This window comes from Tyto alba, unplaced genomic scaffold (assembly GCF_018691265.1).
Source record: "Tyto alba isolate M040663 unplaced genomic scaffold, T.alba_DEE_v4.0 Super-Scaffold_1, whole genome shotgun sequence".
Classification (NCBI taxonomy): Eukaryota; Metazoa; Chordata; class Aves; order Strigiformes; family Tytonidae; genus Tyto; species Tyto alba.
This window is the reverse complement of record NW_024881261.1, coordinates 23,968,270-23,993,476: the sequence shown is the minus strand read 5'-3', so window position 1 is coordinate 23,993,476 and position 25,207 is coordinate 23,968,270. Positions and strand designations below refer to the sequence as shown.

The 25,207-nt window shown below is 42.1% G+C and overlaps 1 protein-coding gene across 10 annotated transcripts in view; it reads left to right on the top strand.

The window, feature by feature from the left end:
* NDST2 (N-deacetylase and N-sulfotransferase 2) overlaps window positions 1-25,207 on the top strand; it is a 136,712-nt gene that overhangs the window by 80,740 nt on the left and 30,765 nt on the right. For 5 of the 10 annotated variants that reach the window (XR_006165303.1, XM_042792351.1, XM_042792366.1 and 2 more), the window contains one exon: window positions 2,606-2,666. The exons of 3 other annotated variants lie outside the window; for them this stretch is intronic. The gene's annotated coding sequence lies outside the window, so the exon portion shown is untranslated. Of the gene's footprint in view, window positions 1-2,605; window positions 2,667-13,468; window positions 13,790-20,339; window positions 20,487-25,207 lie in introns of those variants that run through there. 2 more of the 10 variants (XM_042792376.1, XM_032982062.2) reach the window with 2 other exon arrangements.

The window sequence follows — 25,207 nt, the reverse complement described above, 5'->3', positions numbered from 1 at the left end:
TGGTGCGTAAAGAAATAAAACTGTCAGGAATACGAATGTCATTGCTTATTGAGTCTCCATATACCACACACCCTGATTTATGTGGCCGGCACTCAAGCTCCTGAGCTCTCCCACTCTACTGTTCTGGCTGGTAAATTTGCAACTAAATACAAGCAGAGGAAAAGATATGATGCTTCTAGAGTTAATGACACCTTTACAAAATCGCTTAATGTTGTGCTAGGCAGAGGTTCATTTCCATTAGTAAAGGCTTTGATGCTTAGAGATAAAACTTGGTTGTTGCCTTCTCTGTTAAGCGTTTGGGAGGAGGTGGTTAGCAGGTGTTGATAATGGTGCTAACGTGCCCTTTGTGCTGAGGGCTTTCCAGGAATAAAAATCTGTTTGCTTCTCATGGACAACATAGGCAGATGAGTTTGTATGGAGGAGGGAAGTGGGAAATTATTAGGCAAGATTTTTGCCACCTCACGTGGCTTTCTGTGGAAATGACAGCAGTGTTACCCCTTAAGTGTTGCTTTAAACCACTCCTTTTGTTTAAGGTTCTTGGAAATAGATCTTGCAGTGAAATCAGATTTGTCCAATTCCAGTCATATTCTACTGATGGAAAAACCTATCTGCTTGATAATATCACTCTGGTTTTTGTGTTTCATCACTGGCTACTTCTCAATCATTGCATTCAGTTTAAATTTCTTGTTCCCCATTCAACTGGGTTAAATTCTACCTCCCCTCTTACCCTGCCCAGTTGTCTTTCTACTTCTATTGATTGTGACACGCCTTAGTGGAAAACCCGTGGGACTGAAAAGAGCAGGAGTCTTTATCTCATTGATCTAACTGTTTCTGAGCTTCTGTAAGTGTGAGCAAGTTCATTTGTAAAAGCTAAAGAGAAAATCATGTTTCTCCTTGTCTTCCCTGCATTTGTAATCTGTTGATTCTTTCAGTTTCTTACAAGTGTGCTGTATTCTTCAAAGTAACACCAACTAGATGAGAATGATACTTCATCTTGGTCCAAGATGCCGCTTTGGTAATAGTTTGCATCAGAAAGAGCAAGATATTTTGCAGTGAAACATTGGGAGAGAGCCAACCCCTGTGGGAAACTTAAGTGCTGTTAGCTGGGTGTTTGTGTGTCTGCTTATGTGGGTCTTAATGACTACCATGGGGGTAGTGGACATGTGAGAGTCTTATCTACTGCCATCTTATAATTCTACTAATAAATAACCTCATAATTTGATTGTTTTTCTCATGGAGTTTCACTGGATTGTCACAGTTCTGTGAAAAACATTTCTGTAGTTGCCTGCTCCTTTTACAGTGACATCAAACATTCAACCCTTTTGTAGTTTAGTTGTTTTGCTGTTGCATCTGGCTGTTTTGATGTTTACCCTGGTGTGTTGGGATCAGTGGAGGCCAGACGTACAAGGCTTCTCATTCTGCCTTCTCAAACTGTTTAGTGAAAAAACATAAGAATTATGGATCAAAATAAAAGAGGGAAGTTGTGTACTGAATAAGGGTATGTGCTTTTTTTCCTAAACTAATCTTTATCTATCCAGGAAAAAGGAAAAGAGGAAATTTTGTTCTTGTAAATTTGCGAGGAGAGGAGGGAGCTGGGTGCCCTTGATTATATTTACAGGCAGTGCAAGTATGGTTCTTATTTGTTTACTAATTGGCTGTAGAGGTATTAAAGATTATTGGAAATTCAAAGGTCAGAGTTTTTGCTGAACTAAGGCCTGTGTGAGCTGGAAAGCTACTGGAGAATACTTGTGTATGTGAGATACAGCTGATGTGGAAGAGCTACCTTTAGAGGCTTCTGACAGGTATAGTAAAATTAGCCTTTTAGCTTTGACATTGTTCTAATCTGTGTCCTACCCCGGTGTTTCCGTGACTCCACTGAGACACTCTCATTGGCAAGCTCTGTGTGTGTGTGTGTGTGTTTCATCTCTGTGATCACTAGCCAGGTAGAGGGGTGGAGGAAGGGTGTAACTCAGTCCTTCAGTGTTTTGCTTTTGTTTCACAGTGTACCTAATGGTCCCGACTCTTAAAAAGCTTTGGCAATAGACTACACATGCTTTGTCACACCACTGAAGTTTTATTGAACTGATTTAGCTGTGGCCAAGACTAAAGAAGGTAGCATCTTACCATCTGCTTTGTTGACTGTTTCAAAGGCAATGATATTAATGAACAGATGTGAGAAAGCCCATTAAGACTCTGCTGGTGTGTCCAGTTCTCTCAGCTCATACCACGTTTGCTTGTTCTGTGAACTTTGTTTTTTTTATATGTGGTTTACCTCTAAATCCAGGTTCCTGGTTTGTTGGTTGGGATTTTTTCCCCCTGCACTTGTCATTTCTCATCTCACCCCACTCTTTTTCACTCTTGCACAATTGAACCTGCCGCAGAGCAACCCTACGTCATCATCTAGTCACTGCCAGCAAGGCTGTTGTCATGGCCTCATTCTGTCCTCATGCCATGGTTAGTGTACTGTAATCATTACCTTGGTTCTGGAGAGCGAAGGTGCTCCTGCTAAGTAAATGTTTACAAACACTGATGTGAAGGCTAACATTAGGGAAAAGAGAGAAGCACTATTTAAAGTCTTGTTTCATTTTTATTTATTTTAAAACAGAACAGTGTTCCCGAGAGAAGCAGCTGATTAGTATTTTTCCTTCACCAGACTGTGATCAGAGGTAAGTGCAGAATCTGGTATTTTTATGGGCTCACATCTTCAGATTTGGTAAGGGGAAGAGCTTACTTAAGTCCTTTTGAATGGTCTCATGTCAAAATAAGGGACAAGGAGACAGGAAGGAGGAGGAGGCGGCTAGACTCATATGCTGCGGTGTGAAGTTGCACTCCTCCTTCCTCCCCTTAGAATGATTTGCAGAGGAAACAGTTCCATGTGTCATGTCTTCAGTTGCACAGTTGTCAGCATGAAGTGGCAGATGAGTTAATTTGGATCACACAAGAATTTCTGATGCAGTTCCTGAGTGAGATCAGACCAGGTGGTTGCTTATTGCTAAATATTACTTCGTTTAAATGGAGTTACTACTTCCATACCTTGTGGGCAAGATTTGGGGCAATATTGTTCAGCATCCATTAACTCTGCCTTTGAAAATGAATGGTAAGGATGTGGGCTAAAAAGCTTTTAAAGTTTTGGATTTTGTATTTCACCAAATCTCTGACCTGTACATAACAGCTGTAAGATCCTTTTGGGAATTACTATATTTATGCTGCTCCCAGCATAGTGGAACTGAATTCATGACTTATACCCACAGGAAATATCATAAATGTAATTAAAAATAGAAATATTGGGTTGGTCTAAATCCTGTGCTGAAGGAAAGGAGTCCTACTTTTTTCCCCTCAATTCTGTCTGGATGAATAGTGAGGGAAGATAATTCTTGTGGAGTTTATTTAGGACATCTGTTTGAATGCTGCACTCCAATGTAGCAAAAAAGCACCAGTCCTGTGGAGGTGCCTGATGCAAAACTTGCAGAGATGAGGTTCCTGTGACATTTATGAATTTCAGGTGCTGCAGTACTTGCAAAAGGCCAATCCTGTCTTAAGCGTGGAAGTTCCTACTTTGAATCAGTGCAGGAAAAGAGGGATGTGGTCAAGTCCTCCCTCCATTAAAAGGTTCTTAGATTCTTTGCTTGTAAAGAACAGAGATTATTTGTTTTTTGTGTGGGTGCTGGACAAGTCTGGTTGAAATACTGTTTCATGCCTGAAGAGTATTCTCAGTTATATGGCTATTTCAGATTGCTTTATACGAGCAAACGGTTACGGCTTCAACTGCGCAGAAAATCAGGACAAAAACAAGGGAGGATGGAACTGTGCACTCTTTATGCAAGTAGACTGGATTTATAAAAAGGAAGTTGCAGGAGCCGGGACTTAATGCATGGTTCCAGTGTACAGAAACTCTGATGGTGAGGAAAGGTGGACATGATAAAATGAGGACTTCAGACTCTTTGAGCCATACACATACTGCAGCTCTAACCTTCTGTCTGTCAACCTGAAGCCGAACTTTAATCCTGATTTTCCTGGAAAGCCATAGACAAGTCCAATACTGCTGCCCAAATGAAAGATTTCTTCCAGAGCCAGTCTCCATGCAGCTCTCTTTTCCCTGGCAGCCCCTTCCCAGCCCAACTCCCACTGCAGCTCTGTGCTTTCTCTCAAATATAGCCCTGAGTTTTCTGGAGACACATTGCGCTGGGTCTGTGTTGAGGGGTTTCTGGTAGCTGGAGGGGGGGGGTACAGTGGTGGCCCCCTGTGAGAAGCTTCTTGAAAGCTCTCCTGGCTCCAGGTTGGAGCTACCTCTGGCCAGGGCAAAACCAATCAGCAATGGTGGCTGCGCCTCTGCGACAATGTATTTAAGAAGGGGAACCTCAGAGGGGGCTGTGACTGGTGAGGAGGAGTTACAAGGACACCTGTGAAAACACCAAGGTCTGCAGAGGGAAGGAGGAGGAAGAGGAGGGTGGTGTGCTGGAGCAGCCTGTATCCTGTGGTGAGATGGCAGGGCTGCCCTCAATGGAGAAACTCTGTGGAGCAGAGATCCACCTGCAGCCCGTGGGGGACCCCACACTAGAGCAGGAGGCTGGGACTCTGAGGGGAGAAGCAGCCTGCACTGTTGTAGTTCGGCGCTGGGAGGACTGCAACACATGGGGGTGACCCATGTCAGGGCAGCACGGGCTTGTCTGCCTCCTGTGGGAAGGAGTAATGTCAGAGAAAGTTCATGGAGGACTGTCTCCTGTGAGAGGGGAGCCACGTGGAGCAGGGGAAGAATATGCGGTGTTTCCCCCTGCCTCCTGAGAAGGAAGGAGTGGTGAGCTGACTATAACACCCTGCCCCCTGCACCCCTGGGGGAGGAGGTAGGGAGATTGGGAGCAGAGCTGAGCCTGGGAAGAAGGGAGGGGTGGGGAGAGGTGTTTTTTGGATGTGGTGGCACTTCTCACTGTCCCATTCTGTCTGTTAAGTGTGGGTTTTGTTAGTGGTTGAATTGAAGTGATGTTCTTTTTCTTCCCTTAATATCTTCTGCCTGTAACTAATGGGTGAGCCACTGCTCCCTGTCCTTACCTCAGTTCCTCAGCCTTTTGCTTTGTTTTTTCCTTCCCAGTGCTGGAGGGAAAAGGCCGTGTGGTGCTCAGCTTCCCTCTGGGCTCAAACCATGACACACATAGAAAAGGGTCCTCAGACATTGGTCAGATAAAGGGATTTTGGAAGGTTGGACAGGGGGCAAGACCTATGTAGGTACTGTGCCTCTGTTTTCCTAACTCATTTTTCTAGTGTGATTCAAATCCTAAGTCTTGACTCCTGTAAACTTTTGGTTGTGAATTTTGCAGGAGCAATTTGCAGAGACTGGGAAATGAGCAAAAATAACTTGAAACACATGATGAAGGTTTTTGTACTTATATTGTTGTGAGGAGTAGAGTGGTAACAGAAGCTAGGGCTACTTTTGCAAACTGAAGAGTAGAAACAGAATAAACAAAAATTTGTGATCGAGTAGGAGTGTAATAACCACATTAGTGTTCTGTCCAGCTTGAATAGTTATGTAATTCCAGAAACACTTTGTGTAATACTCACATAAGAAATTGATAAATATTTGTAATAAGCAAGAGAGTGAAAATATTAATAGAATGCTTCATATATTCTACTAATGTTGATGTATATGTGACATTATGGCTAGAACAGCAAAGGGAGAAGAATGCATTGATTTCAGGTACAGCCACAGTAAATTGCCACCGCACCTTCAATTTCACTGACAGAAATGCTAGGAAGCAGGGAAAGACAGCAAAAATGTAGAAATGGTAGCAGATGAAAAGGGGACCGTGCAGTAGAATATAGCCAGGTAGGCCATACAGAACCCATTTCACTGTATGTGAAAGTAGAGTTATTGAAAACTGCAAGTTTTTGTTACTAGTTTAAAAGCGGACTTTGGGCTTTCCTTGTGCTAACCCATGATTAGTTCATCCTTAGCAATAGTCACTGGTTAATAATGTTTTAATGTTTCCTGCAGTGAGATGCCTGTGCCAATAATATCACAGAGTTAAATAATAGAAAAAGAGAGCAAGCCACAAAATGCCTGTAGCTTACTTTTCAAGAAACCTTTATTTTCCTAAAAGCCTTTTATTTTCCTGTGAGATCTCAACTCTCTTCAGTAATAGCAGAAGTAGAGGGACAAATAACTCTCTTGCTCTCCCATTATATTTTACCTTTTTAATTGTGTCTATTTTGTTCTGTCATTTGGTTCTAATGAGGACTTGTCTACAGGGTATTTCTGTGCAATCACCAGTTCTTCATCTTTTTATCTGGGGCAGGTTATAGTAACCAGTTCCTCTAAAACTTGTGGAATTGATCTAATCGTATCAGTGAGGTCCTGTCATTGAACCATCTCCAGAAGTATGCTGGTTTACTTAGATGGTGTGTCTTCATGACATCATGCTCCATTTATGCAACAGAAATGAATTCTAGTGCTTGGACGGGATTTGGTCTTAAACATTTTAATTACTTTATTGGACTGAAGTTCAAGAGAGCTGGCAAGTTAGTAGTGGATTTTTGCCAATTACTGTTTACATCATTTTTAAGGATTGGCTGCTGCTGAAGATGATCCTGTTGAGTATTAAAGATGAATACAAAAATGAAATGTCTCAAATTGTAGGCACTACTAAGTCTAAAGACTATGTATGACTAGCAACATCTACTAACCTCATTATCCATTCCTCCATATAAGATTACGTTATCCCCAAGTGGGCTTTGGTGATCTTCTGTGAGATAAATGTGAGCACAACTGAACAGAGACAAAAGCTTATTTACAAAGCAGAAGGGCATGACTTAGGGTGCTCTGGCAGGGGCATATTCCTCTCCTCTGAATGTATCATCTGTTTGTCAACTGAATGGCTTAACCTGACCCTTTTCACCTTTCTTTCCATGCATTTTAAATTAATATAATCTTATGGTTGGGGAATGCTCTGTTCAATACACCAAGAGGATTTTTTTTTCTACTTTAACGTGGAAGAGGAAAAGTAACATTACCACTAAGTTTTCTTATATGAATGCAAATATGTCCTTCCTTTCATTCACCTTCTTCCACAACATGATTCATGTGTTTACAGATTACAAAACTCTGTTAGTCTCTCAGATTATATTTACTGTATCTGGCATTAAAGCTGTTGAGCCAAGGCCCTCACCAAACTGCCAAGGTCTGTTCTAAGGCTGTGCTTAAAGGCTTGGAAATCAACTTAGATTGTGATTATGGACAACTTGGAGGGCTTCCCAGAAAGGACTTGTCCAGTCCACAGTTATAAGAGGTAAATATTGTTTCCATTGATTTTTAAATCTATTCCTGCAACCACTATGCACCAGCCTTTTGTTAGGGCACAGCAAGGTTCGGGAGCGGAGGCAAGCCAGGAGGCAAGGGTGACCCCAGTGCAGGCAGTGCCCTCACTGATGGGGCACAGCCCCGCAGGGTTTGATCATGGCAGGCAGAGCCGGGTGCTAGTAGTGGCATCTGTTGACATTCCCAAGCAAGATGGAGTGATGAGGCTCCCTCCATGCAGGAGTTCAAAAGACAGGGCTGAGACAAAGCTACAGAATAGGTCCAAAGTCCACCTGGGATACAGGGCCAAAGACAGGAATGGGTACAAGCTACAGTGTATATACGAGGGGTCTTTCCAGGAGACAAGCTCCCTACAGCCTATGTCAATCCAGGAAGTGTGGCCAGAGACAGGGCTGCAGACAGGTACACCTACAGCAAAGTTCAGGCAAAGAGCAACGGCCCAGGCCTGAGCTCAAGTGGGCATTCTGGACCATAGGGAGTGGGGCTCTGTGGAGGTCCCACATGAGACTGATCTGTGCCCTTAAGGGCTGATGGTGCCCTCCGGGTCCTGACACCTCCAGCTCCTTCGTGGGAGGACGGGGACAGATGAAAACTTGCTTGCTGTGTATGCTGTCATCTCTCACAAGTTTTAATGATATAGCTGGTACCTACAACAAAGCTCCTTTGTTTCACTGGGGAGGAAGAGAAGGGTTTTCCCCCACATGCTTATTCTGGCCCTAGAAATTCTTGTTATTGCTCACAAAGGCACTTAATTCCAAACAGGTAGGATGATGGCTCACTTGTCTCCTGATATAAGAGACAAAGGTATGTTTTTTGAAATAAAAACCTTTTACCATTTTTTGGTTTGTTTCCTCCTGCCTTAATCCCAGCATCTACTGCATCTAGGTCTTTTCAGGAGCCACTTTTGTTTTCTATTTCATTGACAGGGGAAAAAAAAAAAAAGCTAATATGACACAGCTGTCTTTGGATTTCAGGTAGGGTAGATCTCACCAGTGACAACATAAACATTTGAGCCAGTTAGAAATTTACCAAAATCTATGCCAATAAAATGAGTTTATTGGAGCTGAAGAGATTGTACCTACACAAGTCTGCAGAATCCATCTCCTTTCTCAACCCCCTTCCCTGACTCAATTCTGGCAGTGATTCACATGGCTGTTTTTGGGTTTAACTGTAGTCTTCCTTGTGCCATGGAGTGGATCTTTGTTAACCTCAGTTAAAGGGGAAATTCAAGACAGGAAGCTGTTCCTCTGTTAACAGACAGATGCTGACTGTGTTGAATGCATCCTTAAATCTTCTCCTATCCCTTCTGTGGCTGCTAAAGGGAATGAGAAGTTTTCCCTCTTCTCTTGGTGATCCCCAGAAAATCTGCTTTGGGTCCCAGTATCTTTCTGAAAAGAGCTACGGTAATCTAGATTCTTTATCAGTACATGGGTGAGGAAGGATGGAGGAACTCAAAAGAAATCTAATTATTTTCAGATACTTAGTGCAGTATTAAAGTACCTCAGTAGTGACCTATCTTCGATAATATTTATCCAATGAATTTTACATGCAATCATGTTTGGTCTTCATTTGCTCCAACGAGAGTTTCGAGATTCATGTGACTGGCTACAGCATATCCTGTGTGTGTTTTCTCTACCTGTAAAATGTGGTAAAGTGAGTCAGTAAAATGGTGGGCAGAGCCGTGGGGGACAAGATCTGTGCACAGAGAAGGTGGGTGTATGTCTGAGACTGAAGAACTGGGTGAGAAATTCTTGTTTGGCACATTACTCTAAACTGTGCTAGATTTGTTAATGTGTTTTTGTCTGGAGGTTAAGAATTGTTCAGGGGATAGCACTCTCAATGCTGTGCTATGGTGGCTTACAAATAAGGCTTGATCAAGTAAATTTTTCGAAGAATGTAAAGTAAACAAACACATATCTTTCTGTGACTTGGTAGTTCCAGACCATTTAGTCTCTGTCCATTTCTCAAGTACGGTGAGTGTAAATAGGATCCTAAACCTGAGGTATTTTGATAAATGTGTAACAGAGAAGTGTATATGTCCTTGTGACATGGTAGGGCATGAAAAATGTGTTTTGCCTAGCCATTTAAAGTAATTGTAAATGTCCAGGTAAACACCTGTAGTATAGCCCAATAAATGAGAGGCATCATAGAGGATTATCAAGTGTCTTACAGGGTATGAAGCCCAGGATTTCAATATAGGTCTCTTAGCAGATTTGCTTGGGCAGTGGGATTTTGCTTATTTTTTATTTAACTTTTCAAGATCAGGTTATTTACAAACTAAGGCCACTTATTTCAAGCATATTTACCTTGATACCATACACCCTTTTAAGCTACTGATACAAAGCATAGCAAGAGGTTTGAGTGTAACCAACATCCTGGAAATTATGCCATTTCACAGTATGACCCTGGTAAGGAGGAAATACTGCAAATACTGTTAATGCTTTTGTATCAACCACCATTCTTACTTTAGGTATAGACTGAAAGGCCCCTTTCTTTTTCCAAATAGTTGATTGTATTTTTTAGATTGGTTTTACAGATTATAAATACTAGAAGTAGATGAAAGATAAAGGCTGGTCCAGAAATGCTGCAACAGGCATGTGAGTTCAGCCAGTGACAGAGAACAGACTTTTATCTGAATCATGACTAGACATTTTGAGTTTGCTTTTATTTTCCTGGGCATTACCCTAACAAAAGTTACTTTTAAAATCTATATTAATTCACAGATCTACAAAAATTGTCTAATAATGACACTGACACCTTTACAGTGAATTAAAGTTACTGATGATTGGCTTGATTTTCTTAGTAACCTTTCCTTGGACCCCTCAGAAATAGTCTGCTGATCCTGGTGGAAAACCTCTGCTCTGATGTTGTATAATTCTGCAGCTGTGCCTCTGCTCTCACTACAGTGATTAAAATACATGGAGTAGTAAAGACAAAGATTGCATAATGGTATCAGAAAGGCCTTACTGTATATCAGAGCCAGCACAGGGAATGTTCTAGAGAGACCTACATGGTTATCCCAATATTTATGACCAGGGAGGCTGTTTGGGAAGGGGAGACTGTACTTAAAATGTGTAACAATAGAGGCTGTCTCTTAACTGGTAGCAACACCCAGCATTTCCCCCTTTTATTTCCAGGGCGCTTTGGAGACAGTCACCATAAGGTGATATTGAACAGAACTACAGTCTGAGTCATGTCAGGGTAGTTAGGACTGACTGTTTGGGAAAATATCACTGAAATCTCACCATAACTATCTACTGACATGAGGACGTAGTTGAGGTACTTGCCTTTAAGTGATGCTTCGCAGCAACTGAGTGAAATTTTTCTCTGCTTGTCATTGATTTGGGGGACAGTGTGGAATAGCTCTGGGAGTTGGGGGGGAATGGGGAAGTTCAGGAGGTTTGGGTAGGGAGGATAGAGGAGAGGAAATGTAGCCTTTGTGAGAGATACTGAAGTTCTGACTTGAGGCAGTGAGCAAAAGTTAATTGTCTTCATATACATGGAGCTGCAGTAAGTCTTCTCTGTAGCATTTTCTAAGTGAATACATTTGAAAAGACTACCAGCAAGTGTCCAATAAACCTGAATTTCTATAAAACACTGGAGACTGGAGAAAAATGTATTAAGTGTATGGTGAAAATGCATAATGAAAATCTTGGTTATTCTAAAAAGCAGTTCTTTGTTGTGTGGAGTCAGGATTTCCCGTTGTCTTTGTGATTAGTGGAGTATCAAGAGATTTCCAACATCTGCTTTTTGCATACTGCAGCTTGAATGGAGAGGGGAGTGGGAAGCTAACAATTTAAATGGGTTTGTTATATATGAATTATTTTTTTTGTCAGTATCATCCATCTGCAGTTCACAAAGAGGCTTGCAAACTTGCAGTGCTGCATTGTAGCATGACATGTATGTGAGAAGATTTTTTTTAAATGAGGCAGAATAGAGAATTGTCTCCTCTGTTAGACGTGGAAACCACATTTTTTGAAGGTAGTCAACATCCATTTAACTTCTGTTGATTGATTAGGACAGCAGCACTAGCTTCATGTGTGTAATCCTCATCCCTCAGCACCTCTCTTTTATTCACCACTTAGCAATAAATATCTTTATGTCTGTGTGCTTTTCTTTCTGAAAGACTTCAGTGCTTTTTTCAGTTTTCCAAATAAAAAATAATAATTTGTTATGTTTTTGTAATGTGTCTCCTAGGATTAAACAATATTGAGCAAATCATTGTGCTGTTATAGGACAGAAAGAATACGTAATAGTATGCCCATTCTGAATTAGTTTTATTGTTAATTCAAAAGGGAAATCATCTACTCATCATAAACAATTTAAAACGGTTTATACCTTAGCTCTGGAACTTGTTCCTGTCCTGTCAGAACAATGAGACTGTAGAAAATATCTTTGAGACAGACCTTACTGCAGCTACCTGGTCAGTTTAACTGTGAGAAGCTAGATATTCTGCAAAAGCAGGTTAAGCCGTAGTAGGTAACCCCAACAGGCTGATGGCTGACTGTTGTTTTTGATTTTCGTTTTTAGCTTGTAGTGGTCAGGATAAAATTTTACAGAGGTGCTTTGTTCACTTTGTAACAGAGATAGCACCTGAATCATTGAGATTCAGGCCTCTTTCAGGGCATTCTCTAATACCCTGTAATGTTCCATTGCATTAAGTTTTCACTGTCTTATTACAGTAGTGTTTGCTGTGCGCTGTCAGCTCCTGTTAAAATAACTCCTCTAGAGATGTGTGCTAGTGTGTCATCCTGTCTGAAAACCCTCTTCTCCTAAATGCTGACTGGGAAAGGCTACAACTTTGAGCGTACCTAGGGCATTACGTCTTCAAAGAGCAGAGTATGTTGCTTGTTGATGTGGTCAGAAGTGCCTCCTTTCCTTCCTACCTCTCTGCTCTTGTAGGACACAGTTTTCTATTACATTTTAAAGTCGAGCCCCTCTTGTGCCAATCTTTCAGGGGTATAAAAAGAGTTTAGCTCCCCTACCACCACTGTGACCAAACACACACGCTGAGATAGGGACAGAACATAGGCTAAGATTTATGTATTTGTTCTTTTAACATGTTTTGTTGGTTGTTTTTTGGCTTTTTTTTTTTTTTAGTGACACACAAGAAGGTGATTTTTCTGTGTCTCTCTGCAAATTTATTCCAGTCTCCAGACTCCAATAATAGTGCCCGAATATACTTAGCTGGTGTGCTGTTGGGTTGGTTTGCCCCTCCTCCCCCCCACCCCCTGATAATGAGATCAGTTCACTGAGTGAAACTGCAAGGCACATTAGGGCAAGAGAAGCAATTTACTGCTGCTGAATACATTTGCTGAGTGTAGTTTCCCTCAGCTCGTCAGCTTGTCAGTCTGGAGGCATCCATAAACCTGTGACAGCTTCAGGAGACGAACTCCGGCAGCAAGCTGTCAGGGTGCCAGGCTCTGCTCTCTGTGGGCTCCCTTCCTCCCTTCTCCCCCCTTGCCCACCCACTTGCCCTCCCTCTGCCTGCCTGGCTCTCTCTTTATCTCTATCTTTCCCTCTCCCTCCTCTTCCCCCCTGCTCCCCGCCTCCCTTTACCTTATTGATGTGGGTTTAGGTGCTGCTGTTTTCCGTGGCGGTACCTTTTTGGTTTTCTGCTTGATCCTCTTGCCACTGGAACAAAAGGAGAACTGGCTGCCCGTGGTGCAGCACCTGCCCCTGCAGCCTGGGGAGCGAAGGGGAGGAAAGCGGGGCGCTCCGCATCCCCGTCTGCCTGCACCAGCAGGGAGCTTGTTCAGTCACTTGGCTAGAAATGCCTTTGAACTGCTGCCAGATGCCATTGTCTGCTGTGCAAATGGAGTTCAACGCCCTGCCGTGATTAGATGCACAGTGTGGAAAAGGAGGAAGGAATGGAGCTGTATTCCCACCCTGAAGGAGCATCTCAAATCTGCTGTGTGCCATGATAATCCGAGTACTGGACCATGCTTCTCTGCCTTCCTCTGCACACCGTCTTCCTTACTTTCCTCATTGTTCCTGGTATTTCAGGGAGTGATACGGAGGCTTTTCAGAGAAGAGCTGCAAGGCAAGATAGTTTCTGGGGAGAAGAGGACTGTGTTTTGCCCACCACCCACCTGTAGCTGCAGTATGATATATCAGCTAATGGTTAATGGTGCTTATGCTCAGCAGTGATGTGCTCTTTTTTAGCATGAATTTATTTACATTTTTCCATTTGTCTGCACTTAAAATTCCAGCATCCTTAGGCTCACAAAATGATCTGAGAGATTTTGGCAACACTGAGTAAAGGGAAGGCAGCCACTGCTACTAATAATGGCTCATCCATCTACCAACTGTGCAGCCCAGCTGCCCTTCTCCAGAAAGGCCAACTCACTTTGTGTATGATTTTTGTGAAGAGCAGCTCTCAGGCATTCTTGCATTCCCTTTGGCTCCATGTCTTTCCTTGGGTTGCTGACTGTCAGACCCCTTTTGAGGGAGTAACTTCACTTGAGGATTTCGTTTTTAAAGGTAGGAATTTGAATCTTTGTGCTTATCTTCGCTGTTCTTTATCTAATTGTTACCTAGGTTGTTATAAGAAAACACAACACTGTTTTCTTTCATCCTTTGTTACTTGCTTGTTAACCAGTCATCATCTGCAAGGACAATACTTTGAGAGGAGGATGGAGGAGCTGCTCTTCAGTGACTTTATTAGGCAGTGCACAAAGTGGAGTTGGCAGGGTTTGTGTCTTGCACTGATATGCCTGCTATGTTCCTTGCTTATTAAGCTTTGTTAGTTCCTTCTCCTCCTCCTCCCTCTGCTCTCCCTTGCCCTCCCTCATAGGATGTCTCTGCTTCTCACCTTGCTGCTGGGTTAAAGTCAGGTTCTGAAATGTGCTGGAGGAGGATGAAATCTGGCCTGTGAGGAGCTCGTAGCTCACGAATACACTTGAATAGTGCAAGGAAGCTGGTTATAGCTGCATGCCTTCATCTAGGCTACTGCTCACGCTGCGTTATAAATAGATACTCCCTTGACCCTTCATAGTCACTTTATGTCTTGGGCACCTATGTGGAAGATGAACAGTTATCAGCAATATTGGTAACTGATGAAATCACTGTAAAATTAGAGCCATTACAAATAGAACATTTTAAAAATCAGATGATGTCTTGTATGTTCCCAGAGGACTAATGCAACCACATTTTCTAGTGGTTTGTCACACAGCAATCTAAATTCTCATTTGCATCTCAAGAGCTAAAGCTAGTTGTGCTGAGTTAATATTTAGCAGCTTGAAAGCTTAGAAATGTAAATTTTTATAGATATTATTTTTCCTTTCACCACAAACTAGTAAAAGAAGGCCCTTTGGTTAACAGTGTTTGATTTAAATTTTTTAGTTCCTTGGGAAATAAGATTCACTTGGAACACAGAGGATTTTCTGGTCATTAAGAAACTTCTTGATCCTTGAGCTGAAATGTAGCTGCCATTCTCCTGGTCAAGGCACATTAAACAGTATTTGGTTCTTTAAAAATGTTCTTTAATTAACCAGTCAAGTTCGTGCTGATAGTATGGATGCTTCTGCAATGTGGCCAAATGCTGCAGATGTAGTAAGCAAGAGCTTGGCCTGGAGCACAGACCAGAAACTTCTCACAGGGTCTCTTCTCTTAAGGGTCTTTGTTTTTTCCTCTTACAGTAATGGAGGTAGTCAGACGATTAGGCTGCTTTGTTAAGTAACTGTGTAGATGTAGCTCCTGCTATCTAAAACCTTCCCTCTACAATGTGGCTATATGGAAGAGGAGACATAATTTGCAGTTCCCCTCTCTGCCCTCCCTCTTCATTCCCCAGCTTCAGCTCATAAAGAATGAGGAAGGGTGGTGGTCTCTGCTTAAGTGATGTCGTATGTTTCAGGCTAGCTAAAATTGCAGTGATTTTTTTTCCCCATATTGTATTAGAATCTGTTTTTTCTACAGGCTATTCAATTCAAGAATTCCAAAGAGATAATGAAAAGGTGTATATTGATAGGAGTGTTTAACCAACACAGCACTGAAGTAATCTGTCAGAGGTTGACCTGCTGCTAACTCCAGGAATCTTGGGTCTCGCCTCACTGCTGGAATTTTCAGACAACCTCCTATGTGTTTTTTTTTGCTTTTGAAAGAAATTACTAAAAAAAAATACAAATGATCTTTTGATAAAAGCATTCTCCATTGTTTTAAACCATCCAGAAATGATGTAGCAAGTCTGTCTACCTTAGATGAAATATAACAAAAAGTCATTAACTCCACTGCTGTCCTACATCGTGAAACAACCATTTTATGCACTCAGTAAAATGTTATAGAATGTCAGAGGTATTTCACGAGTGGATGCAGCCATTTGCCTGAAACCACAATTAAGGTCTGGTTGCACGAGCTTCCGTTCAGCCTGGTGTTACTGCTTCAGTATGGTCATGTCTCCGTTGTCATACCTCATTCCACACACTTGGACCCTGCTGAAGTTTCCTTCAAGCGGGATGAAAAGACACCTGTAGCGCAGAACTGGACTGGAACAGGTACTAGAGTAGCTATCACTCTGTGGGATGCCTGTTTTCTGATGCTTCGTGATGGAGTCACCTAGTGCAGTAAAAGCTCTTGGATGTGTTTGAAAGCTGGGGACCTTGTTTTAGTCTCTGAAACAGTCTAAAGAAAGTGATGAATTTGGTAAGCTTGTTTCAAGAGAGGCAATTGATAGTGCTCATTTATAAAAAATGTTGCTGGGTTGATGGAAAATAGGAGGGGGAAGAGGTTGAGAAGGAAAGTCAGCAAACTAAGCCTGCTTACACACATTAGGATGAGCCCAGGCATGAAGCGAAAGGAAAACTCAGAGCTCTTTATTATCTAATACTCCCTTAGGGCAATAACAAACTCACTATAGAGCCAGCAAACCAGGCACAGGGGCTGGTGGAGAGAGAGCACACATTGTTCTCAGAATATGGCTGGTGCTGTAATCTTTCACTGCAAATTTGAAGCCATCTTTAATGCAAAATATTCCTCAAAGGGATTTGCTTTTATTGCTTACCATTTCAAAAGCTGCTTTCAATCCAGTGCTATGTCTTCTTCTGAACAAAAGGTTGTAAAGTTAGATATCATACAACAAAGGAAGCATAATCCTGGTTTTGCATACCCCCATATATGAGCTGAGGTTATACAGAGACCCTCCCTTTTGGAACTGAAAAAGACCAAATGGAGAAGTTCACCTCTCTCTGCTTTAGTGTGTTGTAGCTTTTTAGCCTTTCTGTGGTGCTTAGTGGCCACTCCATATTGTGTGCTTCATTTCAGAGTAAGTAATAATTGTTATACTGAAAATTCAAGTGCAGAATATCTTTGTGTAAAGGCCCAATTTTAATTTTTTTGGGGGGGGGGGGGTGAGGCAGAGGGTGGCAGGATGGGGAGTGTGGGTGAGGTGATAGGGTAGTTAGGGATAGAATTCGTGGTGTTGGTTCAGCCAGCGTTACATTAAATTGGTTGCCTACATTAAATTAGTTGATTGACATTAGTCTGTTTAGAATTGTGAAGGAAAGTGGACCTCTCTAATAAAGTAGAGGACTCAAATATCTCCTCTTATTTGTATTCCTAGCATTTGCATAGTGCAAGGTGATTCTTCATATAAGCAATTTGACCTAAAATAAATTCACTCTCTTCCCCCTTCCCACTAAATTAAATGCCATTGCCAGTAGTTTAACCTCTGAGGTGGTCCTTGCTGAATGAGTGTGGCTCCCCTGTTTGACGCAGATATCAGCAGTGAAGAAAAATAAATGGATGGGAGCTTGGCAAATACAGTGATGGGGAAGAGAATTTTCACCTCTTCCATGGAGCAACCATGTAATGGTGTCAGCAAACCAAGCCGAGTTACAATCCTTCTGCTAATTGAGAGCTGCTAGAGGATTTTTCACCTTCTGTCTGTCTCAAATCTCATTCTCTGGAGTGTTTACAGTAGATCAGCAAGTGGTGGCAATCCTACCCTTATCACTCTTTTGAAGTTTGTGTTTTACCCAGGTAATGTCAGGTTACCAATTAATTCCGATACATTCACAAAGTGCTGTTGAGGCATTGGTGCTCAGCATCTTTGTGTAACGTGATACTCATTTTACAGATGGGGTTCTGTATGTGTAACCACATCAAGATAAAAATGGAATAAAGGACTGACCTCAGTCTTACTCTCAGATTCCCTAGCTTTTAGGATGATGTCTCGTTCTGCCAGAGGGTACATGAAGAGCTGTCATTGTCTCAAAGATGGTCTTTGAACGTCTTTCTGATGCTTGCAGACCCAGTGCATAAAGGGGAAGTTGAAGCTTTTAATATCCCACCCTGTCTCATCTCCCGTGATAATGCTGTTCTTCCTTCTGCTAGTTCTGTAACTGTGCAAGGAGAGAAGGAAGTTAGAAGGGGTGCTGAAATTTCCCTGGCAGTTCCCAATGTTGGTCTCCTGAACATGGGGCCCTTGCTTGTGGCTCAGCTGTGGAGTCTTCCTCTCTGAATGCTCTGGAAAATTGGTGTCTGGATGAGAGGACAAAACGGGTCCTCAGTTTATGTGTGCAGGAATGCCTTAGAAAATGATCGCACTGCCTTAACTCTGGCGGACCTGAATGAGGGTGGCATATGGCTTGATAACCCCTATGCACGCCCCTTGGCCCTGCTTGGGAAGAGCTACTGCTGCCAAAGGACTGCCTCACTGAGCAGAGGGACACCAAGGGTTGAAACGAAGCTGTGTCAGTCGGTTTCCTGGAACTGAAATGACCAACACATTTGTCACACCGGCAGCCCTGTGTGGCCAAGGAGGAGAAGGATGTGCAGTTCTGCTCTCCTGGCCAGGGTGGGAGATACTGGTGAATTTACATATTTGCCCATGTCCCCTCAGCTGAGTGGGGAGTCAGACAGCAAAGCCAGTGCCTGGTGAGTGCAGAGGAGACTGTGTTGTGTCCAGCAGCAGGCAAGCTGCCTCGCAATGCTGCCTGGTTGTGTCAGATCGATTGGCTGGGAAAATATAGGCAGGCAAAGGGGAATTTGGGCAAAAAGAAGTATAAAAGCACTGGGACAGGGTTCTTGATACCGGTACCAACATGTCAGCAGGTCCTTTGAATATGTTTTCTATTAACACTTGCAATCGCAGATGTTCTGCAGGCCACTTGGCACTTCATGGGAGAGTGAGGACGAAGTCAAAGTGTTTCGAATTATTGCAGAAACACTAACCCAGATTCATAATGAAGAGTGAATTTTACAATTCAAGTAGAGGCTTTGTTTCTTTGTTGTGCAAGAAAACAGAGCATGACTTCCAGAAAGCTGTAATCTTTATATTCCAGCTACCAAATTAATTATGTGAGAGTTAAGTAGACCAAATAATTAGAGTTAAAATTAACTTGTGTACTTAACTTTAAAATTAATGTCTAAAACTTTAAAATACGTTTATCATGGTATATTTTTTAGTAACATAATTATAGCTCTTCAAGTTGCTGTCTAGCTAAAAATTATTTAGTTCTTGTGTTTTGGCTACAGCAAAGATAAGAAAATTAATTTTGTATATCCAGACTGTCCTTGCTCTCCCCTTTGCAGCAATGTTGACTAGAAAAATAAGAAGAATTCTTGTCTGGAAGTGCAGAGTTAATCTAATCTGGGGCTACTAAAGGCCATTAATTATTTAGTTGTAGTGTTGCTGCAAAGTCAAGTTTGAATTACTTAAATGCTCTAAATGCGGTTGTTTCTTTCCCAGCACATCTGTGCACAAGATTTTAGTGTTAAGTGATCTGAAAACTCTAAAGTATCTGTAATGTCACTGAGATCAATTAGCACATTTGCTTGAGATTTCAACATTAATGATGAAATTTCAGCGTTTATAATATTTTCTTGTGAGTATTCTTTATTGTAGGTAATCTACACTGTCAGCTAGCTAATACCACTTCTGTCTCTGTATGAGAAACGGTTTACAATTGAAAGGGCAGAAAGCACTGTAAGAACGTAGTTGAGGCAACTTTCCTGCCTAATGCAGACCTTGCCTTCTTTTGCCCCTGAATGCTTCTCTCTGGACAAAGGGAAGGGATGAATGCAGTTAGACAGTACTGCAAGAGTATTAGATTTTCACAACCAGACCAGCAGTGGCTTTAGTCAGGATATGGATGAAATAATGCTGTGGTATGTCTGGAATATTGCAGGACATGGTGAATTTTAGTCTTGCAGACTGTATGAGCCCTCCTCCATCAGCATTAAATACATAAGCTGTAAGCACACTAGCGTATTTCTGCCGGAACTTGTCTTTGAAGATGAGCTGTTAAGCCTTTTAGACCCTACTACTTTTGATTATTAAAGAACCTATGTTTTTTAGAAGTAGGCAAGCTAGACCTAATGTCTCAGGCAAATTCTGTCTTTAGGCGCTATGTTTCTGCTTCTTTAAGCAGTGTGAGCTGTCATTTTCTTCTACTCCCCTCTGACTCCCTGTGCACTCCTCCCTTTATCTCTTCCTCCTACTCTCAGCTTTGCATTTTGTTTCATGCTGCCTCCTATTCCTGGAACAGTCTCCCAGTCTCTGCTGCCAAGTCCTCCCTCCCTCTCTGCTCTTGCGAACCTGTTTCTTCCAGCAATCATTCCCAAGTTGTTTACTTGACTAATTGTCTCTCTATATGCTTTCTTCCATATATCTGTTTTGGATCATGTTTCTTGATGTGAGATAGTATGTATGGCAGGGTAAAGGAGTGTATTTGCCACTATTTTGTTGAGCATTGTTTGCATTGCTCTTTCTACAATGATTAGTAATAAATTCCCCTTCTCATTTTGAGTGCAATATTTTTCACTTAGCTCACTATTTCCTGTACGCTATTAAAGAGCAGCCATGTTTTATCTTAAGGTAATTGCTAGGCTGTGGAAAATTGGCGTATGTATTACAGCAAGTGCCATCAGCTAGCCTGTCTGTATAGGCAGTGTTCAGCTGTGTCTATCAACTTGCATTAAATGGTGGTAGAAAACACAGGGCTCTGGGCAAATCTGGTGGTGCTCAGTAATATTACTGTCATTGCACAGCTTCACTACGGTGGTAATTGTTGTGCCTTGGCTGTTATTTTCCTAGTGTGGACAAGCTCGCAGAGGCATGCATGGAGAAGTAACTGCTTACTGTTTATAAAAAAATTTTGTGTCCTTGTTTGTGGAACAAGTCTCACCGCAGAAACATTGCAGAAAAGCACAAGACCCACCATATTAGTAGAACTACATGTTGGTAAGTGGTTATGTTGTACGCAAGTGGTGGATCAAGTTATTGTGTTTTTTGTAATGCATTTTATGGGCTGAGTACCTCCTACGAGGCTAGACCGAGAGAAGTGGGTTCTCTTTCCCACTGAACACCTTACCATACAGACTGATGAATGTTTCTACCTGGAGAGAATTTCACTTTCCGGCAATTCTGTTCTTTATATTCCAACTGAGACAAGGCAATCTGATCATTGATTTTTTAAAAGTTATTGGGATTTTCTGTTTTCAATTCACTTATTTGAACAAAGCTGAAAACTTATTAAGAAAGAAAAAGAAACCCTGAAAACATTAGTGTCTCTTTGGACTGTTTCATAACAGTGTTCGGAATGCTTATATTTTCGTCCCACTTCTGATAATATCTGACTTTGTATCTTAATGTTACATGTGAAACAGTAATAGTTTCGTAATTGTTTAATCATATAAATACTTACACAAACTTGCAAAATGGCACACAAGACTAACCGCGTTCATTTTGATTTGAAGGTTAACCGTATGCTTTTCCATCATCAGAAACTAAAAGTGGACTTCAAAACGAAGCTTCTTAATGGAAAAAAACAATTCAAAACATAAATAGTTTCCATGTTAATAATGAAAAATTAATCCACTTTTCAGTAGTTGAATGCAGTTTATTGGGGATTTTACTACCTGTAAATACTGGAAAAAAGTTGCCAAAACCCATAATTGGGTACCTTGCAGTTTTCAGTACCCGGATCCTTTTTGTTTTTAGTTGCAGTCCCTAATGGAAGATGTACATTTTGCTCAAAATTCTTGAGCTTACCTGACAAAACTTCAGTTTTATCAGAGGGTAGATTTGATTGCAAATATGACAGCTTTTGTTCTTGAGTTTGTACTGTTAATTAGGATGTTAATGAGGTCCTGAATTTACTCTGCATGAAGAAGTATTTTAAAGATGCGGCCTCATAGTAGAAAAAAATTCTACTCATGATCAGTTGACTAATTAAAAATGTAAGAATGTAGCACCCACTTCAGCAATTAAGTCTAGAAAATGGAAGGAAGACTAAGAACTAGTGGCATGTAATTACAGTACTGTTTAAAATTAATTAATATATTTCATGTTTATGTCTTTTGAAATAATAAGTTTTATTTCCGTGTAGATTGTCTAAAACCAAGGTTTCTACAAGGAGGAACAGGAGGTACAGTGTTGAAAGTCTTGTTTTAAAATGGTAGTGAGCATGGCATAGTGTAAATTGTGGTGTGGAAATAAGTGTGCATTGCCTGTGTTGCTCTGATTTTGTAACAATTACAAACAGATGGTTTGAGAAAAAATTAAATAAGTCCACCCACATTAAGACAGGGAAGTCTAACAATAGCCATAACTCTTTATCACCCTGTTTCTCTAGCAGACTCTCCTGCTGTCATTTAAACATCCTTCGTGAAAACTAACTAGTGTGTGAAGCTGCTGCCGAGTCCATTGAGGCCATAAGGACCCCAGGAGGCTGGGGTTGCCCTCACCCACCATGTGTGGGGTCTCCAGCCACCCTCCTCCACCTCGGGCCCAGGGAGCGTCCAACAATATCCAAACCGGACAAGTAGGGGTGGTTTGTGACAGCCACCAGGTTCAACCTAGAGTCCAGTGAGCACCAGATGAGTCCATAGTCATCAGACACGTCCAAAGTCAGGTCAGCAAGGCAGGGCATGCTTGGAATTCGGGTCATGACCTGAGCTCAGGTAGAGCTCCCGGGTCAGTGGAAGGAGGCTGGTGAGGGCATTCAGAGGCTGTTGGTGTATGCAGGGCCCTGACAGTCTTCCCTACAGAGTTCCCCCTCTTGAGAGCTATTTATGCCGTAACGCTTGTGAAAAAACAGATGATTTTCTTTGCACAGGTGGCCATGAAGGCTTAGTGAGGGCAGTAGAGCACTTTGCATTTGTTCCTGTCTTGCAAAACCCAGGCCTCCAAACCACTGTCTCAGCCAGCCTGTGTAGTCTCCATAGACCTCGAGTAATGCCTTTTCCACCCATTCTACTCTTCATCCCTCTTGTTTTTACTCATCTTGCCTTTGCTAGGCCAGATTTATAGCTTGCTTAGATCACTTTTCCTCCCTTCTTCTGAAGTGAGTTTGCACTGTGTTTAAAAGCTGTCTTGCAATAGCCAAGCCGGCAAAACTGTGAGTGTTTTGTTTTCTGAGTCCAATCACGCCAAGGTAATAGAGAACTGGATATTAGAAACTACAAAGGCTGGGAGATATGCCACTAACTTTATACTGGGTGGAGGCCTTGTGAATAGAAGACCTCAGTTAAAGTCAGGCAGGAGGGAGCTGCTCCACATAGCCAGGGAACATGTTTTTTTTACCAGCCCAGCAAGTTCTGTCCCAGTGCATCTTGGTGCAAGTACACAAGAACAGGTAAGCATTAAGAGCTTTCCTGTGGTTTTATGCTTGGTAGGGCATACTTATTCTGGTGTCAGTGTGGATGAACTTTTAGTGTAAAGGTATTAAACCTGTTCCCTACTGCTATGTGTTCCTAGGTAAAATGGATTGGAAAAGATTAGCTCCTATGTGTTACCTGACAGGAGGAAGCAATTGAATATAGAAGATCAGCCTCTTGCTAATTGAGGTGAAATTTTTATAGTATAGCTCAAAGGGAGAATGGTTAGACTGCTTTCAGAGCAATTACAGATAAACTTTTATAATGTACATTTCTATATTAAGGCGCTTAGACTCTGCCTGGCACTGAGTTGTCTTGTTTTTGCCACAGTTTGACTGTGTTTCCCCACTTGATTAAGTTACTTAGGAGAAGACAGCAGAGAAGACATTTTGATTTCTACAACAGGATTGTTTATCTGAGTTGTGATAAGCTGGGCGCGTGAGGGAATGGAAATTAGATCCTTGTCAATATCTAATGCGGAAGGAACCACATTTATTTCCTGTTCTCACAGTTGAGTTCAAGATGTTTTGCCATGATAGAGCATGCATGCTGATTACTGATGTAAGGAGGAGGCTGAGTTGGTGTGTTCCCACCATTTGGAGTGACTACGGTATTCACTTCCCACCTGGGTGGGATTGGAGAGCAGCTTGAAGTGCCCTTGTGTGGCAGGCTCTAACCTGCACTAACTCTGGTTCTCTGTCCCACAGCCCCAAGTGGCTGGCTGCAGAATGGAGCTGGTATCTCATGTTATCACCTGGTTTGGGAAAAGGGTTAGGGTCAGAGCATGCATAGACCTCTATGTCAGGAAAGGCACAGAACAGAAGGAAGGGTAAGGCTGGAATGAAACTGTGCAGTTTTTGTGGTGACCTGACACCCAGATGTTAGGGGTTCAGTAGCACATTAAATAAAGGAGTGGGTATGCCTCTGCGGTTATTTTTGAGGATAGTGCCTTCTTTCTCTGATGTGAGCAGTTGCATTACAGAGACCCGTGCACCCCCAGAGCAGTTACGTCCCCTCAGCTGGTGAAAAGCTCTGACTTCAGAGAGCGCTTCCACTGCCACAATACTTGTAGTCCTTACTTTTTATTCCAGCAAAGGTGCGCAGGTGCCAAGCTACGTATTTTTATTAAGTAGGTAGCACCAACAATTGTTGAAGGCTGGAATTTAGTTTGTTAAACTATTCTTTGGGTTCCTGATTTGCACATCTAATCTTTAGGCAGGCTGAAAAACAAGACAGTACTGTTTTCCCTTCTCAAATTTGTCCTAGGCCAAGACAGTAAAATATGTAGGGGCTTGTGGTGCTGCTATTCAACTTGAGGGAGTACCTCAGTGTAGAAGTTTGAAATTCCCTCGTTTTTGGATATTATTGAGGTCAGTTGTAATAATCCTGAGCAGTCATTGTAGTATGATGAGGAGAAGGCAGGGAGCTGAAAACCAGATTTCCTGGAGGCTTTTTTAAGGAGGATGTTTTTGTTTTCAGAGGAAGGGATCAGTTTACATTGCTAGCAGGTAGTGCTGGGCCATGCCTCTGTCATTGGCATGGAAGGGACTAAACCTCTTGTTCCTTTTTTTGTCCTGTAAAGGAGTAAGAGAACAAAGATCTGCCACAAACTAGGTTGTCAGTGGAAGGGGTATATAATACATCCCAACTGCAGGAACCTTGTAGGAGTCATGGGATCCCTGTGCAGCCCCCCATGGAGCTGGCCTGGCAATGTGAGCCAGCCTCTCTGTGCCTTCATGGTGCCCTCAAACTTCATTGCGCTGGCACAAGGGTAAATTGAAGCTTGCGGTTGGGTTTCTGCAACGCTGGGCTGAGAGCTCATGGGATCTGTCCTCATGCAGAAGGTATGAAGTTACATACCTGTCTGGGGATGATAATAAAATAAAAAAATATTATTACTTCCTCACACAGGTCTTTGTCTCCTATATCAGACTGACACATGTCAAGCTTGCTGGCCAGCTGGCAGCTTTCCGGCTTACTGCAGGTCTGTACCAAAAGAGGCCTATCCCTGCACGGGGACTAGCTGAAGCAGAGCACAGCACTGGCTGGAGACTGCAAGCCTCTGTTGGAGCAGCATGGCCATCATTAGCGGTTCTTGCCTCTGATCTGAGTTTTGTATTCCTTGAGCAGTCACTCACTGTAGGATTTGACTGGCAGTGGGTGCTAGCTGAAACACACGCCCAGACCCCAAAAAAAGACCTTGGTTGGCAATAACACTACAAAATGGCTGTAATTTCCACAGTATTTTTTTTTTTTAATCCAATATGTAGAATACAACCAGCGTTCATTCTCCTGAGGTTCTAC